Here is a 19,693-nt window from a genome sequence, read left to right as displayed (position 1 = left end):
ACCTGATGATGAAAATCTACAGATAGCTGAGCTTGAACTCTAGCATTTTCTCCACCAAAGCCCCCAAAGTGATTCACTAATGAATTGGGAAAAGAAGTGCTTCTTAGGGGATTGTAGAAACCATTCTTTCTCTAATAATTCTGAAAATATTTTCTGAGGAGGTATGAGCCCAGAACTGTGCATGTGAGGATACACTGATAAATAAAACAGATTTCTCGTCCTCAAGGAGCTTAATAGTCTGGGAATTCATGCAGACCAGTAAAGAGAAAAATGTAATGGTGTAAATATAAAAATAGAGGTCTGCCCTGTGTGCTTCCCACACTTTAATGCACATACAAATCAGACGGGATACTCGATAATATGCAGGTTCTGAGTCAGTAGGTCTGGGATGGGTCCTGAGATTCTGCATTTGTAACAAGCTCTCACATGGTGCTGATACACTAGTCCGGGAACCATTTGAATAACTAGGAGCTGGAAACATAGGGAAATGGAAGTGTATCCTCTGATAGTGTGTGAATAGAATAGTCTTCCCAAAGGCTCCAAGGCTTGAACCACATCTTGACAGCTATGTCGCTGTTTCCATCCTGATCTAGAGGGGTTATAGGCATTTAAGGTAGAGAGACAAGCACGCCCACAGTCCATTATGTTTAAGTAATTACAGTGGTGTCATGGGATGAAGCAGAACCATGAATAAATCAATGACAGGTGACAACCAGGGAAGGCATAGACCAGATGTTCAAGGGCATAGTAAGAAGCAGAAACTGTATCTTGTAGACACTGAGGAACCATAAAAAATGAAGATAGTGTATCAAAATGTATGTGCCTTTTATATGCTGGGGAAAATGAGTGCTGCTGTACCTGTGAAGTAATTTATTTATGAATAAGATTAAGGAAATGATATCAACCCAATGGTTTTATGTATATATTTTAATATTTGCATATATATGCATATATAGTCATATATATATATATGATTATATGATGTGTGCAGATTATTTTATGCTTTTCAAAATGTTTTAGCCCAAATGGAAGCAGAAATAAATGAATTCAAGATTTAAAGTTAGAACCTATATGAGTTGGGGAAAAGTATAATATCAGGTTTTTTTTAGTCAAGTAAAATTCACATAAGATAATTTCACCATTTGAAAGTGCGTAATTCAGTGGCATTTGGTACAATCACAATGTTTGTGCAACTACCACCTCTATCTAGTTCCAAAACATTGTCATCATAGCAAATGGAAACCCCATACCCATTAAGTAGTCACTTCTCGTTCCTCTCTCCTCCCAGCTCCTACCAACCACTAATCACTGGTAAAGGACTTCTGTTGTTTTGCTATTTGTTTCTTTGTGTATTATGTCTTTTTATATGTCTATGTTCCTCCATTACTGCCTTTCCCAATAATCTATAAATTTTTTTCTAGTGCATCATTTTTATTTCCTTCTCTTTGTATTTTTAGGTTTTATTTCCTTAGTGGTTACCATGAGATTACAATTAATATCTAACTTTATAACAGTCAAATTTGAATTTATACCAACTTAGTTTCAGTAATATTCAAAAACTCTGTTCCTTTACAGCTTTATCCCTCCTCCCTTTATGTGTTATTGTCCCAGTTACATCTATATACATTATTTGTCCATTAACATTCATTAATAATTATTGTTTTATGCCTTTGTCTTTAAATTGTATAGGAGAGAAAAAAGAGGAAATACAAACTAAAATGCAAAAATATTGGCTTTTATATCTACCTCTGTAGCTACCTTTGCCAATGTCCTTTGTTTCTTCACATGGCTTTGCCTTACTGTCTAATGTCCTTTTACTTCAGTCTAATAGACTTTTTTTTAGCATTTTTTGTTGGACAGGTCTACTAGTAATGAACTCCATTTTTTTAAAAATCAGAGACTATTTTAATCTCTCCATTTTTGGAGGATTTTTTTTCTGGATATAGAGTTCTTTGTTGACAGGTTTTTTTTTTTTGTTTTTAATTTAAGTACTTTAAATATAACATCCTACTGCCTCCTGGACTGTATGGTTTCTGAAGAGAAATTAACTGTTAATCTTACTGAGGCTCCCTTATACATAGCAAGTTGCTTCTTTCTTGCTGCTTTCAAAACTCTATCTTTGGCTTTTGAAAATTTTACTATACTTTCTGTTATTGTGGATATCTTTGAGTTCATCTAGTTTGCAATTCCTTGAGCTTCTTGAACATGTACATTCATGTCTTTCATCATATTTTGGCCAATATTTCTTTAAAGATTCTTCTGCCCCTTTCTCTCTACCCTCTCCCTCTGGGGCTTTCATTATGCATATGTTCATTTGCTTGATGTTGTCCTACAGGTCTGTTAGCCTCTGTACATTTTTCCTCATTTTTTTTTTCCATATGCTCCTCAGATTGGATAATCTCAATTAACCTATCTTTAAAGTTTGCTGATTCTATCTTCTTTATAGTCAAATTTGATATGAACCACTTTAGTGAATTTTTAATTTCAGTTACTGTACTTTTCAGTTCTAGAATTTCTATTTAGTTCCTTTTTACAATTTCTGTCTCTTTATTAATATTCTCTACTTGATGGGACATCATTTTCATGGTTTCCTTTAGTTCTTTGTCCATGTTCTTCTTCAGTTCTTTGAACATAGTTAATACAGTCTTTGTCTAGTAAGTCCAATGTCTGCTTTCTCAGGGATGGTTTCTATTAATTTATCTTTTTTCCCCTGTGGCTGGGACATATTCCCTTGTTTCTCTGCATGCCTTATCATTTTTTGTTGAAAGTATTCTTCTGAATATTTTACTGTGGCAACTCTAGAAACCATACTCTTCTCTCTCCCTGGGTTTGTGCTCCTGCTTGATGGGGGTTGTTTGTTTGTTAATGACTCTTCTAAATTATTCTTCTAAAGTCTATATTCTCTGCCATATGTGGCCACTGAAATCTCTGTTCTATGAACTTAGAAGTCAACCAGTGTTTTGACAGAATTTTCTTAAATTCCTGGAGACAAGAAAAGAAAAGAAAATTCTCCCAATCTTTGTAGATTGGCTCTGTGTTGGGGCAATTTTTCAATGCTTATCCAGGACATTTACAACTTTGCCTTAACCTTCACTTCCTGCTGTGTGGAGCCTGAAGATCAGCCAGAGGTGAAAACTTAGTCTTTTCAGACTTAGTTACTAAGAATATATCTATCTGTGGGAACGCGTTTGACCTTCTTGATTCTCCAGTGTCCACAGGAACTTTTTAAAGCCCTTATTCTCCTCAGATATCTCATTTCCCAGCCTATTCTTTCCTAGGAGTTTTGGTCTGTCTATTGTGCTTGTTCTGGCTGTTTTCCCTTGCCCCAAGATGCTGCACTCAATACTTTTGCCTTTAAGTACTTTCACTAAAAGCTGCCCAGCCCTGGGAATGCTCCAAGCCAGGGAAAACCAATGTCAGCCTTTGTGCCCATCATCAAGGAAGCTGCCAGCCAGGTTGAATCCTAAAACCACAATCTTTTTTTAATGATAAGATATTTATTGCTCCTGTGGTACTTGCAATATGAACCAGGTGTTCAGACTGCTTTTTTCATGGCTTCTGACATTCTGGAGAGTGGGGGAAGGTAGATGGGTGATGCAAAATGCCACAGCTCTCTCTTACCATAGTGAAGCAATTTCTATCTCCATTAAACTTTTCCTTGGCTATTGTAAGTTTTTTTTTTTTTTTTAAATTTATTTTTGGCTGTGTTGGGTCTTCGTTTCTGCGCGAGGGCTTTCTCTAGTTGCGGCAAGCGGGGGCCACTCTTCATTGCGGTGCGCGGGCCTCTCACTATCGTGGCCTCTGTTGTTGGGAGCACAGGCTCCAGATGCGCAGGCTCAGTAGTTGTGGCTCACGGGCCTAGTTGCTCCGCAGCATGTGGGATCTTCCCGGACCAGGGCTCGAACCCGTGTCCCCTGCATTGGCAGGCAGATTCTCAACCACTGCGCCACCAGGGAAGCCCTATTGTAAGTTTTTGACTAGATTCCAGAGTTCTATAAAAGTTAATTCTGACAGTTTTTGCCAGCTTCTTAATTGTTTTTCTAGATGGACAGTCTTGGAGCTCCATATTTCACATTTGTTGAACTCATCATGATATTGTTTATACAGCCCATGCTGTAATCTGCATTTGTTTGTTTGTTTGTTTGTTTGTTGGCCATGCCACATGGCTTGCGGGATCTCAGTTCCCCAACCAGGGATTGAACCTGGGCCATGGCAGTGAAAGTGATGAATCCTAACCACTAGACCACCAGGGTAATCCCCTGTAATCCATATTTCTGCCCAATTTGAGCAGAATAGAGAGCAATGTTGAGTGTTAATTATGGAGGAGTATTTACTTCCAGAGAAATTGTTTTTACTTCTGGGGCAAAAGGATTTCTGATCTTCCATCTACCTTGATTAGGTCTCACTGAGCTGGCCTCACAGGAACACAACAGTTCTGATCACAGGAGAAAGAATCCAGCCGTTGACTGAGAAAGTTACTTGTATGTTGGTTTGGGGTGCACATACCTCTGTGCCTCATCTTCGCCTTTCCTCCTCCTCTCAGATAGGGCTTGTTAAAATGTGACTTTTAACTTTCTAGTGATCTCTGAGAGACTATTTTGGAGGCAGGTCTGGGGCATGTATATCATCCTTAATACTTAGTTATTCATTCAATGTTTAGAATAACTTCACACATACCCTATGCCAGAACAAAGCCAGGAACTGGGGAGATAAGGAGGAATAATGTGTGGTCCTACCCTCATATAGCTCACTGGCAGCAGATGCTGGGTTCCAGATCAAAATAGTCTATCATTATGTAATTGTGGGGAAAAGATTCACCCTAAAAAGAAGTGCAAACTATTAACCTACAGCCATGACTTTTGTTAGCAAGAGAGTGTTAGCAGTTTCAGCAACATACACTTCTATCTTCTCTCAATAAATTCATGGACAATATTCTAATTTGTGCCTTTATTTTCTAAGTAAACGCAGGCAACTGGGCTTCCCTGGTGGCGCAGTGGTTGAGAATCTGCCTGCCAATGCAGGGGACACGGGTTCGAGCCCTGGTCTGGGAAGATCCCACATGCCGCGGAGCAACTAGGCCCGTGAGCCGCAACTACTGAGCCTGCGCGTCTGGAGCCTGTGCTCTGCAACGAAAGGTCGCGATAGTGAGAGGCCTGCGCACCGCGATGAAGAGTGGCCCCCGCTTGCCACAACTAGAGAAAGCCCTCGCACAGAAACGAAGACCCAACACAGCCAAAAATACATAAATAAATAACACTCTATGGAAACTATTTTCAATACATATGACACATAAAGGGTTAAATCCATAACATCTCAAGAGCTCCAAAAATTGATTAAGAAAAAAAAAACAAAAAAAAAGCAGGCAACTCTGAAACCCAAATGGCTATCTAAAAATCAGAGCAGATCTGTCACTGTTTGATCAGACCTCTTAACCCAATGTTCACATGAAAGCCAGTCACTACACAGTATACTCCTTCCTTTGTTAAAAGGTTATGAATGATAATGGTCCAAGTTCTAGTAACTTTGTGAAATCTTATTGGTAATTTGAAATGGAAGGAAAAGAATTAACAATTAGTTTTGTTAGTAAAATTTACATGAAATCCATTTGGGGAGGTGGGGCTAAAAGGCTAAAGAGTATATTTAACCAAGATTGAGTAAATACTGGATTACTCTCCTTTCATAAATGAGTAGAAAATTGGACAAAATATATATGAAAGAATAGTTTCCGACGGGTAGGACATGATTGTGATCTCTGAGTGAAGAGAAACAAAGGAGGTAAGCCCTATAATCACCCAACATTTCTGAGCTGCTTTCCAGAGAATGGTTTTCCAGTGGCAGAGAAGGAGAGCCCAAACATACAAATGTGGTTTCATTTCATTGAGGACAGAGATTCATGGAGGCCAAGGTAGCTAGAATTTCCATGGCAGATACCAGAGAGGAAGAAGTCACATAAAGAAAAAGCAACGGAAATATTCATAAGTTTCATAGGTTTCTATTTGAATCTCTGTCTGTTCATATATGCAATGATTCCCCCACAAGGCCAGGCAAAGAATGACCAAAGACCTTACCTATAAACTGAGCAATTGGCAGATTTCACACAGGGGTAAGAAACTTTCTAGTTCCAACCAACCAATGTGGAGAGGCCTTGTTGAACATCTGGAATACTCAGTAAATAGCTCAGTAGGGAATCTTACTAGGAGGGCTAAACTATCAAACCTGGAAGGAAAATAGTCAACATTTTTAACAGCTTTATTGAGATAGCATTCACATACCATATATTTCATCCATTTAGACTGTGCAGTTTGGCAATTCCTCAAAATGCTATATGTAGGGTTGCCATAGTCCCAACAATTCCACCCGAAAGAAAACACAAATCCACAGAAATACTTGAACAACAAATTTCATAGCAACATTATTCATAAATACTTAAAAAGTAGAAGCAATTCAAATGACCATAAGCTGATGAATGAATAAACAAAACATGTTATATCCGTACAACGGAATGTTATTTCGCAATAAAATGGAGTGAAGTTCGGACACGTGCTCCAATATGGGTAACCCTTGAAAACATTATGCCCAGTGAAAGAAAGCCCAATTAAGAAAGACAACAGGGGGCTTCCCTGGTGGCGCAGTGGTTGAGAATCTGCCTGCCAATGCAGGGGACACGGGTTCGAGCCCTGGTCTGGGAAGATCCCACATGCCGTGGAGCAACTAGGCCCGTGAGCCACAACTACTGAGCCTGCGCGTCTGGAGCCTGTGCTCCGCAACAACAGAGGCCGCGATAGTGAGAGGCCCGTGCACCGCGATGAAGAGCGGCCCCCACTTGCCGCAACTAGAGAAAGCCCTCGCACAGAAACGAAGACCCAACACAGCCAAAATTAAATAAATAAATAAATAAAAACTTAAAAAAAAAAAAAGAAAGAAAGACAACAAATTGTATGATTTCTTTTATAAGAAATGTCCAGAACAGGCAAATGTATAGAGATAGAAAGTAGCTGAGGGCTGGGGAGGGGCAAGTGGGGAAGGGGGAGTGACTCCTAATTTGGGGGGTGATAATATGTTCTAAAATTAGATTGTTGTGATGGTTGTACAAGTCGATGAATATACTAAAAACACTGAACTGTATGTTCTAAACAGGTGAATTATAGGTTATGTGGATTAAGTCACAATAAAGCTAGGGTTTTTTTCTCCCATGAGTTTTAAAGGGCATAAAAACTGGATACAATACCTGGTTCTGTAATGGATGCTCATAAACAAATAAATGAATTATTAAAGACGGTTACAGAAATTTGGATATGGAATGGACATTATCGAGACAAAGAATATTGAATATTGACATGGAAGCATAAAGGTAGACATTGCTTCTCCCAAATAATAAAATAAACACATTAACAACAGAAAAAAAAGGTAATTAAAAATGTATACTTTTATCTAATTTTGGTTAAATTAAAAAAAATAACAAGTAAGTGTGTGTGTGTGTTTACACATATGTAAAGATTTGGAAGGACATACAATATAAGAACATGCTATTAATTAAATTCTGGGTAATAGATGATGTTTCTATTTTCTCATTTTTTCTTTCCTTTTTTTTCAATTCTTTACACTGTACACATATTTATTTTATAATTTTATTTTATTTGTATATGTCAAACAAATGCAAAGTAGAGAGAATAAAGTGACAAACCCCCATGCACCCATCATGCTGCTTCGACAATTATCAGCACAGTCTATTCTGTTTCATCTGAACCTCACCCTTATGCTCCTTGTGTTATTTTGAAGCCAATTAAAATGTTACTTTTAATTCAAAGATTATCATCAACTTGATAATTAACTTGATATAAATGCATAGAAGAAGGTCTATTAGGTACATATCAATTTGTGATTGAGAATAGAATAAGGACGCGGTAGAGTGGGTGGTTCTTTTATGATGGAAAAGTATTTATGTAGAGTTTTTTAAATCATGCAAAACAAAGATAATTTTTAAAAAAAGAAGCATTCCTCCATATGTATTAGAGGCATAAGGTTTTCCTCAAATTAGTAAAGGTCCATGGAAAGAAGTTGAAGAAGCACTGAACTAGAAATCAGGAGATGAGTTTTACTTCTATTTCTGTCACTGTAACAATAATCTCTGAGTCACTTCTTATAAGGATCAAGCATATTATTCACTCATTCCGATATCTTTGAGCATCTACTGTATGTCCTGCATTGTCCTTATTGCTGGAGATACAGAATGACTTCATTTCCATATTAGTCAAGACTCTTTGGTGGTAAGTAATAGTAACTTTGACTCAAAGTAGCTTAACCAAAGAGAAGATGCAACGGCTTACACAACCACAGAATCTAGGGATGGATCTGACTTCACATGCATCTGGAATCAGAGGCTATTAGAGTTTCATCAGGACCTAGTCTTACTATCTCTCCATCCCATCTCCTCAGCTCCACTTTTCCTCTGTGTGGGCTTCCCTTTCGTGCAAACTCTCTCAGTATGGTGACCCCGGGCAGCTCCATGGTTATATCCTCACTGCATCAAGACCAAGGGCTCTCCGTACTACCTTTCCTCCTCTAGGTCAATTATGATCCCATCTCAATATACTCTCTTGCGTAAAATCCAGAGCGCACCAAGCGAAACGTCTGGCACATTAGCTGCTACGTAAATGTTCTCTCTTTCCACCGTCTACCTACAAGGCTGCATCACTTATGCTTGACAACCAAGTTGTTTCCTTTCTTTGTTTTTTAATTTTTTAATTTTTAAAAATTATTTATTTTTTATGTTTTTATTTTTAATCTATGATCTATCTTCTGAGGCCATAGTTTGGAAAAGATCCATAGCCCATTGACTCATGATGATATTCTGGGCTGATTTTCATTAATCATCATGGATGTTTCCCTGTTGAACCATCAGAGATCCTGCATGGGGTTACTTTGCCAGTACAACCCACGTTATTCACACTCAGTGCTGATGGAAAAAAACTGTGCTTGTGTTTTCACAGTTATTTCAGGAAGAAAAATGCCCATGATTCCCATCTCTCTTTTGCAGAATTACTTATAGTTTCCCTATTATCCAATGGAAAGTTGCAGCATAACATAGTTCTCTTTTTTCCTAAGGACAGTGTAAACATCTTTCCTCTCTACTTTCTCTTTCCTTAGAGTCAAGGAGGTATTCCAGAAAGAGAACATAAGACAGTGTAAAATCCCTCTCATCATCTGCTAGCTGGGGCCTCCTGGGAAGGCATTTGGCCCTTCTGAGCCTCATTTCTCACAACTATTAAATAAGGATACTAGTGGACCTACCCCACGGAGTTCAGAGGATTATGGAAAATAGGTTTATAAAGTTCTAACATAGTGCCTGGGACAGACACAAGTCACTTTTCCTCCTCCAATGGCACAGCATGTTCAGATTTCTTTCTTTAGGTCTCACTTTATTTCTTTTTGTTGTTGTTATACATTTATTTGTTTGTTTATTTATTTTTGGCTGCATTGGGTCTTCATCGCTGTGCATGGGCTTTCTCTAGTTGCGGTGAGTGGGGGCTACTCTTCATTGTGGTACGGCGGGCTTCTCATTGCAGTGGCTTCTCTTGTTGTGAAGCACGGGCTCTAGGCGCGTGGGCTTCAGTAGTTGTGGCACGCAGGCTTAGTAGTTGTGGCTCGAGGGCTCTAGAGCACAGGTTCAGTAGTTGTGGCACACGGGCTTAGTTGCTCCACGACATGTGGGATCTTCCCGGACCAGGGATCGAACCCTTATCCCCTGCATTGGCAGGCGGATTTTTAACCACTGCGCCACCAGGAAAGCCCCTCACTTTACTTCTTATATGACCATTACTTTTATCTCTCCTACTCATTCATAAATCCCTTTAGTTTGTGAATCATGCTTTGGTTCTATTTATTGCCCATGGAGCTGAGCACAATGCCTTTTCATGCAGAGGGGCCCTAGCCAATGACTCATAGCTGTAAAAAATGTCGTAACTTTGATACTCCTATCCCCAAACTATGGGTGGGAATATATTAATGATACAAGCATCTAATAACCCCACTACATGTGAGACTGTGTTATGTGATTTCTGTTTATTTTCTCATTTGATCTAACACTGTGAGCATAGGTATGGCTCCTTTCTCATTTTACAAATGAGGAAACAGGTTTGTAGATGCTAAGAACTCACTGCAAAGTCATTCAGCGGGTGAGTGGTGGGCTTTGTCCTTAAGCCCAGGTCTGATTACGCTGGACACCTAGCCCCTCTGACTCGACTGCACTGCTGCACATCGCCCGTCTTCCCATTAGGCCAGTGCCTAGGACTTTGGCATCTCAGCCTGGTGCAGTATCAAAAGATCAGGCTAAGACGTAAAGTCTTCAGGAACCCATACTTCATGGTACAGGTGTATAGTACTGTGGGAGCAGAGATGTGAGTGCTCACAAAGGCAATCAGGGGAGAAACCTGGGCTGCAAGAATTCCTCTCTAGCTCTAAAGCCCAGTCAATTATGTGCAGATAAGCTCTTGTTCCAAATAAGCTCTTGGGCGCTCAGGTGTGGCACCCATTCCCTGCTCTGGTCCCTCTGAGGATCCTCTTTATGTTATGGTTCCAGGTCTAGCCTGGATTCTCTGTGGATGTTTTGTTTTGAGTCTCAGGTCTGTGCCCCACAAGGACACCCCCTCCTTGCCCTCCTGCTACACTGAGGGCTTTGATGTCTCAGCTCCCTTCTCAGCTTCTGCCTGCCAGGTGGTCTAGTCAGACTCCAAATTGTTGTGGGAACCTGGCTTCTCCACCTCTCTTTTGCAAAGTAGCATCATGCTTCACTCTTGAGATTTAAAATTTAACAGCATACATATTCCTACAACAGGAAAACATTTCAGCTCCCTTTCCACTGACTTTTTGCTACTTTAAACCTTCAAGCTTTCTCTTTTCAATAGCACTTGGGTCATTGCAAGCCCTGCCCAGTTGCAGGTGGATAGAGCCCAGTCTAGGTTTACAAAACAAGAGTGGGTCCCAAAGTGCTGGGTGGAGATGGTAGAACTGCCAGGTATTTGACCCTTTGATCTGGATTCAAAAGGAGGCAGGAAAAATGCACCTGGGGCCAGACACTGGGAAATGAGCGTAGAAGGAAATGAAGCAGGACCCTGAATCCAGATCATGTGACTGGAGAATAGGGTAAGAGCATCATGACTCTGGAAGGCAGTGATGGAGAATCCTACAGATGGAGGCAAAAGGGGTTAGACCAGGAAAGGTCTAGCCTGCCATGTGATACTAACGAAAAGAGTTGCTATCACCTTACAGATGTTATTTCTTTTCATCTTCCAAATAGATCTTTGGTATATATTTGTATATCCATTTTAAAGATGGGAAATTTGAGGTTCAAGTAGGTTAGGTAATCTGTCCAATGTTCTAGAGACAATGGGTGGCCAAGATTTAGATGTTGATTTGTCTGATTCCAGAACTCACACTGATTTTCCAGAGATACTGTATTTAAGGAGCTACACTTCAATATTATCCATGGAAATTAAGATTGTCTCTGAACCTAACGAACTGATGGGGCAGGACGTTACTGATGTACTGCTCAGTCAGATTGCTTCGCCATGGTACTACTCAGGTGACTGTGGTCCCTTATGGCCAAAGGAGACAGGGCTGATACTGCAGGAGCTCAACACACGTGGATAAAGGGTTAGCACCAGAGGGCATGACCTGGGGCCCCTTGGATGTGGCAAATAGCTTCACCCTCCTTATTTCCCCACTCTTTGACATTTTACTGCCCTTACAGGCTTCCTCTCTCATGCCCCCATAACGTGTCTGCAGTGATTTGAGAAGGTTCACATGCTTTCCTGTGTCCCTTCAAGCTTGTAATTCCACAGGGCATGTTCTAAAAATAAAATGAAGCTATTCTGAAGTAGGAATATTCATTTGCTCAGAGCTCAGCTTCTGGGGAGCTCCAGGCAGTCACCGACACATTTGCAGAGACCTGTTCCATCTCTTACAGCACTGTCATCTACTCCCCGGGCCTCGAAATACTGCAGCCCGCCTCTGTAGCCCAGTATGACCAGTGCAGATTCTCTAGGCCTCCATTTCATTAAAGATAAAATATATTCAGTGAGGATCAAAGCACAGAATGCTCTAAGCATCCCTAGAGCAATGGTGGGAGCTTGGGAGCCAGCAGTGAATGACTGGCGGGGGCGCAGGGCATGGAGGCGGCATGCAGGGCAGGGAGGCTGTGGCACGAAGTTATAGAGAAGTAGGCTGTGGTCATATGAGGACATTCTAATAGCCTGAGCTGTCTGAGGATGAAATGAACCATTTTGGAAGGCAGAGAGTTTCTTGTCACTGAGAGCGGGGCTGTAGCAGCACTTAAGGGTACAGGGGAAGCACTCACCCCCGCTGAAAACCTGGCCCCCAGGCCTGCACAATGGGGACAGAGTTCTGGGAAATAACTAGTTGAAGTGCTTGACCATGAAGGAAGCCGTTAGCCCAATCCCATCACCTCTGTGCGGCGTTCCAATTTGGACTGTGTGGGAGCAGGGTGGTAGTTCCACAGCATCAGCAAGCTGGGTGTTGGCATTAATCCAGCTTAGCAGGGAGCAGAGGAATGAATGAAGCCAAGTGGGGCATTTGGCAGCATCTGAAAGAGTAGGGCCAGCTTTGCTTTCTTACAGAGTACAAGGTCAAGTCTCGTAGATCCCACAGAGGGGGCGCTACGGTCCAGGCGGGTGTCCGGAACCCTGGAGAAGCAGAATGATGTGCCCTAGATGCAGATGGTGTGGAGGATGGTGGGAGGGAGTGTTGGGGGTAGGGAGAGTTCCTTTGCTCCGCGATCCTGCCATTGGGCATGAGGTTCTTAGGGAAGGGCCTGTGTGTCTACACCCACTGAGGCAGGGCAAGCAGGAGCTGACTTTCCCTGCAGGGGCTGGGTGATTGCACCTTATACTGCCTTCCATTCTGAGACCACAGCATCCCATGGCCTGAGGGAATCTGGGATTCAGCCAGAGTTGTGTTAAGTGTACTTAGAGGCGTCAGTCCTTGGTCTAAAGCAGCGATTCTCAAAGTTTGGCATGTGTCAGAATCACCTGGATGGCTTTTTAAACCCCGGATGGCCGGCCCCACCCCCAGAGTTTCTGATTCAGTGGGTCTGGATGAGGTCTGAGAATTGGCACTTCTAACAAGTTTCCAAGGTTGCTGGCGCTGCTGGTCCAGGGACCACCCTTTGAGTAGCTCTAGTCTAAAGTAATACTAAGAAAAAAAGCACCCAGGAAAGTGGCGCTTAGTCTTGATGCCAAGAACTAGAGATATCCCAATAAACAAGACAGAATCCCTGGTGCCAGTGGCTTATTATCTAGAGATACATGAATGGGCAGTTACGAGGCAGAGTATTGCCAAGACAGGAGTAATTACTGGTGATGGTGAGCCTGTGTGCACATGCGTACTGAGACATACAGTCCTGGGACGCTAGAGAAAGTTTCTGAACCACTCGACCTTGAAACTGGAAGCTGATTTTAGGGTCAGAAAACCCTGCATCAGCTCTTGGCTCTGCCCTTGGTAGCCGGTTGACCTTAGATGAATTAATTAGGTTCTTTGAGCCTCAGATTCCTCGTTAGCCAAGTGGTCCATAGTCACTCATCACCATGGCCACGGGCATGTTCTAGTCACAGGACCACAGAGAGTAAGCCTGACAGCCTGTCCCTGTTCCCAAGGAGTTCACACTGCTAGTGGCATTGGGATTGGGGACAGGACACTACCATGTACATGCATAAATGAGATAAGCTGTGACAAAGTACAAACAGGATAGCCAGGACAGGGAGAGATGAAGGAGGACAGACGATTTTATAGAAGGTTGTCAGAAAAGGCCTCCCTGAGCAGATAACGTTTGAACTGAGGTCTAGATGATAAGAAGAAGACTGTATTTTCCATATAAGGTGGACATTGAGGAGATATGTGAGTTAAATAACTCTGATGGTGAACTATCAGTAAAATATGCTTATTATTATCACCATCTTTCTCTTTATTACACTTACTGTTGTTGTTATTCTTACAGTTATTACAATGACTATAATGCCAGGAATGCCAGCATGTGAGTGAGGTCCAGAGGAGCGTGGCCTCCCAGGTACATTCAGAAAGGTCATAGGTCAGCAGCACTGAAGCACAGAGCATTCAAGGGGCGTGAATGACAACACCTGAGATCCAGTAACAGATCTGCAGAGCTGGCCAAACCCTGGACGTTGTCCTTGGGAGCCAGGGGAGAAATCTGGGTAGCAATGTGACATGTTCATATTTGCGTTTTAGGAAAAGCACCTGTCATCTCGTTTTCTCCTGTATGCGGCGTGGGAAGTGGGCGGAGGTCAACAAGATTGTGGGCGAGGGGGAGATGCCAGCAGTCTACACCGGGAGGGACCGGTGGGGCAGGTGGTGACAGAGACACTTAGGAGGGGCGATGAACAGCCGTGGATCGGACTGGATGGCAAAGGGGCTCGGGCCGTGGAGGGCGCCTGCCGCGGGAACAGGACACGCCTCTCCCCAACCTCCCTTCAAACTACGAGGAGGCAGGGCTTTGGGGAACCTGCTGCGGGATGTCAGGCAGGTGACTCTGCCATGTGGGCCTTCTTTCTGTCAAACAGGATATTTTTCTGCTTCCTGGAGAAGAGTATTGTGAGGACTGAGTCAGATGGCAGGTATGAAAAGCACTTTGGCAATTGTAAAACACTGTGTCAAATGTGAGGTGCTATTTTTATTACCCTTCATTTCCTTGTATAGAATGTGACCCAATAACTGGATGACAGTGGCTGGCTGCTCCAGAGGCAGCAACAAAGGAGGAGATGGCAGGCCCCGGGTCCCACCTGCCAGGGCCTCTGGACATGGCCTGAGCTAACTCCCCAGGGGCCCACCTTTCCCAACAATGCCCTTAATGTATCTCTCATTTAAAATGATTTGCTAGGCAAAGCTGTGTACATCATCAGAGGAAAGGCGGCAGCCTTGGATGATTCAGTGGTTGCAAAGAAATAATCCCCATCGACTCTAATGGGGGTTAAGGCGGCAACGACATGATTACCAAGCATCCTCCCAGGATTAAGCTGCGTGGGGGCAGCTGGCTCTGCATGCAAACAGGCACTCCCAGCAGGGGCTCCCTGTGCAAAGCATTAACGAGAACGTAAGATAAATTCCTCTTCATTGGGCTTTGGAAATGGAAACCTATTTAGGGCAAGGCTGGGCGTGACACACCGTGGAAGTCATTTTACTCATAGCTGATCCCTTCCTTCTTTCCTTTCCTCTCTTCTTTCCGCCCACTTCTATTTCCCTTCCTCCTCCTGTCCCTCAGGTCTTTCCATCTCCTACTGTGACATTAGGAAGTCATCCCCGAGGCATGTACCCTGATGCACTTGGAGCCCAGCAGTTTAGTGATGGGGGCGCCCATGGGAGCGCAGGGCAGCACCTGCAGAGCTCCTCTGCGCGGGTGCTGTGGGGGAGAACCGTGGGAAGCCTGTGGTCGCACACACACTTGATTCTGTCCCTTGGGATGTGATGCACAGGTGAACACGCGGCTTTCCCATCCTTGTGTGTGTACACGTGTGTGCACTGTGGCCCAGCGTCGCCCTCTGTCCTCTCGCTCCAGCCAAGCATCTTGAGGACTTGCTCAGAGCACGGTGGCTACTTGAACTGTGAGGCCCCCGAGGTCCCAAAAGAATCTGCAAACATCAGCAAACTCATTTGCTGTGAAGGATTTTATATCAAGACTCCTACAAGGGCCACAGCAAAATAGCTCAATCTCAGATTGCATCCATAGTCGTGGGTCTCATCCGTTCTCTCTCCTTCCCTTCCCCAAGTGATGAGCAATCTTGTCTATCCCAGCTCAGCTCCTAGGAGCTCTGTTCTCACCTTCTCTCAGACTGAAACCTTGAACCCTAGAGGAGGTCTTGGATCTCCGTAGGAACAGACCCTGGACTGGGTCCCCCCTTCTCAGAGCTGCTTTGCCCCTTCTCCCAGGGCCTATGTTGGAATAGGTTATCATCTTCTCCCCAGAGATTACCACCTTTCCAGCATTAAGACAGCATCCATTCAAGGCTGCACTGTTTACCACGATGGGGACCACCGTCCCCGTTTGAGCCTCAGTACACAGCTGGCATTTCCATTAGTTCAATAAATGTTTACTGATTAGTGACTAGTGGGGATACAAATGAAAATAAGACATTGCTCCTGCCGGTAAGAAAACCACAATCTAGAGGAAAGAGAAAGATGTAAACAAATAAGTTCAGTAGCTTATTTTAAGTGTCCTTTATAATTTGGAGATGTTTGCATTTACAGATATGTGTTCATCTCTGGGGAAGCCAGGGTGGAATACAGCATCTGACTCATAATTCCTAGGGATCTCATGTTATTACCGAGAGTGACAATAATATTACAAGCCTGATCTTCAAGTATCTGTAAGCACTAGTTCCATTATACTACCAAGGAAACTGAGGCTTAAAGCAGGTAAATGACTTTCCCAAGGCCAGACATCAAGAAAGTGGCAGAGCTATAAATCAAATTCTTACCTATTTGACTCCAAAGGTCTCACTCTTTACCTTACCCCAGCCTGCCTTTCTCTGACACCCTTCTTTTTGGATGGGGACTTGCTACCAAACTGCAAACTGGTGGAGGGTGACCCTTTTTATGTCAGCATCACGTTTCAACTTCTGAAATCAGGCAGCATCGGACATGTGACATGACAAGGGAACGTTTCCCCCATTCAGAGGATCATTAACGGAAATGAAAGCCGGCGGATCATTGTTATGCACGAGGAAGCAACATAAATGGAAAAATCTATGAATGTCATATCCATAAGTCTCTGGGGAGTTTGCAGTGGAAACAAATGGGCCAGATATGAATGGGAAATGCTTCACCAATGGGAACCTGGGAACCATCAGGCCGAGCTCTCAGCAAAATGATCCATTCTGTTCAGCATGAAATGAATTCTCTGGCAAAATAGAGGAAAGGCAGCTTAACCACCTGTTTCTCAACTGTAAGATCTATGGATCTGGGTTTTGTCTTCTGGAAGATGAAGGAATGCTAAAGCATATTCCTTTGGGCATGTGGACAGAAGCTTGGCGGATTCTCCTGCAGGTGGGTTAAAGCCCCTTGGCCATGTCCTGCAGACTAGGCAGTGTTTGGAGATCAGGGCTTGTTCCACACTCCTCAGGTTCGTTCTAAAGATGGCAGCTGGAAGATAAGGCCACTCTAGGAACTTGGACATGGCATCCAACAGGATGCCTCTTAGAACAAAGTCTGTTCAGCAACCCCGGGTCCTTTCTGACAAAGGGACAGTTCCTAGTTGATCGGGGGGATGTTTGAACATTAGGCCAAAATTTTCACTCTGTCCCTACTTGGGCATGGTCCAAATTTCCCCCAAATCTCTGTCTACTTGGGAATTCCATTCTGCTTCCCCTCAGAAAAGTGTCTTCCTCATGAAGATTTGATTGATCATTAGTACCAAACCAACAGCCCCTCCCCCTCAGGGTCCTTATGCAGCCACTGGAAAGTGTGAATCATAGAGAGAAATTTGTTTTTCCTTGCCCACCATCTATCCTCACTTTGTATAATAGCACCAAGGTTTTCGGAGAGGAACCTTCAGGACAGATATTTGTTCTCTGCTTAGGATTCAGTAATTTTATAGAAGAGAGGCTCTGGGCAGCTTCCATGAAATAGTATGATTCCATCTCTTCTTAAAAATAAAAATAAGAATTATAATGATGAATTAACTTCTATTGCATGCTTAAATACATGTACTGTATTAAGCACTTTTCATAAATTATCTCATCTAATCACCACACATACATCTATGAAGAAAACACTCTTATTCCCATTTTATAGGGACTGAGAATCAAGGTGCCAATAGTACAGAACCAGGTATTTACATCCAGATGTCTCTGACTTCAAAGTCTTTTCCTTGACTACTATGCTCTGTGCTGCCTCAAGACTCCTTTTTTTCAGATATACAATATAAATTTGAGGACTGAACGCCCGGACGTGTACTCAGTAAAGAACATTATTTAATTTTGTTTCATCTTAAATAACATGGAGAGCTTTGTTAAGCTTTTCCAGGTACCACTGGCACTATCAGCAGGTATGTCCCTGCCTGACCTGTATGTTCAGAAGAGGACAATCGTGTAGAAGTTGGAGTAGTAGTATTGGTGGTGGCGGTGGGGATGGTGATGACAGTATTTACTGAGAGACTATCACGTGCTAGGTGTTTTCCATGTATTATCTCATCTAAGTCTTACAATTTTGGTAAAGAGTGAGTGTTATTATCGTCCCTATTCATAGCAGATGAGGACACTGGGATTTTGAGAGCTATCTTGCCAAAGGTCATACTATTAGGAAATGGTAAAACAGGAATTCGAACCCAGAGCCACCTGAATTCTCAGCCCCTGGGTGGTGTCTGCTTTTCTCCTAAGCGATGGCAGGCTGCCTTCCCTTGGGGAAGGGCCAGCCTCCAACCCAGCAGAGCCCCACCCACCCTGGTAGCTCAAACTCTAAAAGGACATGATGACTTTCTTTCAAGAAAGAAAAAGGAAGCCCCTTGTCCATCTGTCACTCAGCCTTCTAAAATGTAAAACATCGGAGCCCGTGGAAGTTCTGCTGTCGGCCACAGAGCTCTCCTGCAGGAGGCTGGACACAGGGAGGGAGCCCCACAAGCCTCACTGCAGCAGCACGGGCATCGTTCTACGTGGAACCCTATAGACCAAGAGGAGATTAAGGCTCCAAGATGCACGAATTTCAAAATTGAAGCAATAAAGCACATTTTTTTTTTCTCGGCTGGCAATTGCCCCTTAATTGGACCATGAATAGCAATTACACTATAAAGCCTAACAGGAATTTGTGGGTAATTAGAGTGTGTCTTGGGTGGTGGGTTTTAATGGAGAAATCCTGCTAATCATTGAGTGACTTTCACCCTCTACCAAGTGATAAAATCATCATGCAACGCTTATCAATCACTCAGAGAAATTGCAAGTGTGATTTTAATTCCTGTTAGAGTAGGACTAAGAAGGCTGGAAAACCACTCTGCCCAGAAGGCTCTGTCTGTGTCCTTGAAGAAGTGGAAAAAGCAGGAGCAAAGGTGCTCCCATGGTCTGGGAACTTACAATGCTCTGCTCTGTCTGTAGCTGCTTTTTACACAGTACTAACTTCAGTCCTCAGTACGGCTTTGTGGAGAGCATATTTTTACACCCAATGCATAGATAAAGGCATCGAGATTTGGAGTAATTTACCCAAACTCATATAGCTAGTAAGTGACAGATCCAGAATTTAAATCCATGGGTTTAATTTATGTCAAGCTCAAAGTTCATGACCATTTAAGTCTACAATTGCTCAACATTTATTGAGTACCCACTCTAGGCACTGGCTTTCCACACATCATGCGATTTAATACTTTCAACAGGTACATTGGGGTAGGTGCATTTTATCACATTTACAAATGAAAAAGTAGAAATCAACAGGAATGGTGGAAGTTCCTGTTCTGGACTATCACCCTCTCCTACACTTCCCATCTCACACACACACGGACACCCCACATACCACATTTCTTCTGTCCTTCCATCTCTAGTTTCAAGTAGCTGAAGCCACACTTTTGGGGTTTCCCTCAAAAGCAGGCTGTGAGCCAACAATACAAGAGATACCCTAAGAAGCACCAGGGGGATGGAGAAATGGCACAAGGAAGGTAAGGCAGCCAAGAAAGGATAAGTTAGCA

General features: G+C 42.9%; 1 protein-coding gene across 1 annotated transcript in view; it reads right to left on the bottom strand.

The window, feature by feature from the left end:
• Positions 1-506: 506 nt before the first annotated feature.
• LOC309635476 (uncharacterized protein) overlaps positions 507-19,693 on the bottom strand; it is a 489,295-nt gene continuing 470,108 nt past the window's right edge. Inside the window, exon 3 of the transcript XR_014248845.1 lies at positions 507-19,693. This exon is cut by the window's right edge and continues 12,298 nt beyond it. The gene's annotated coding sequence lies outside the window, so the exon portion shown is untranslated.

The sequence above is a fragment of the Balaenoptera borealis genome, assembly GCF_965194805.1.
Source record: "Balaenoptera borealis genome assembly, chromosome: 10".
NCBI lineage: Eukaryota > Metazoa > Chordata > Mammalia > Artiodactyla > Balaenopteridae > Balaenoptera > Balaenoptera borealis.
Note: the sequence above shows the minus strand (reverse complement) of the source record. Positions and strands in the feature narration are given on the sequence as shown.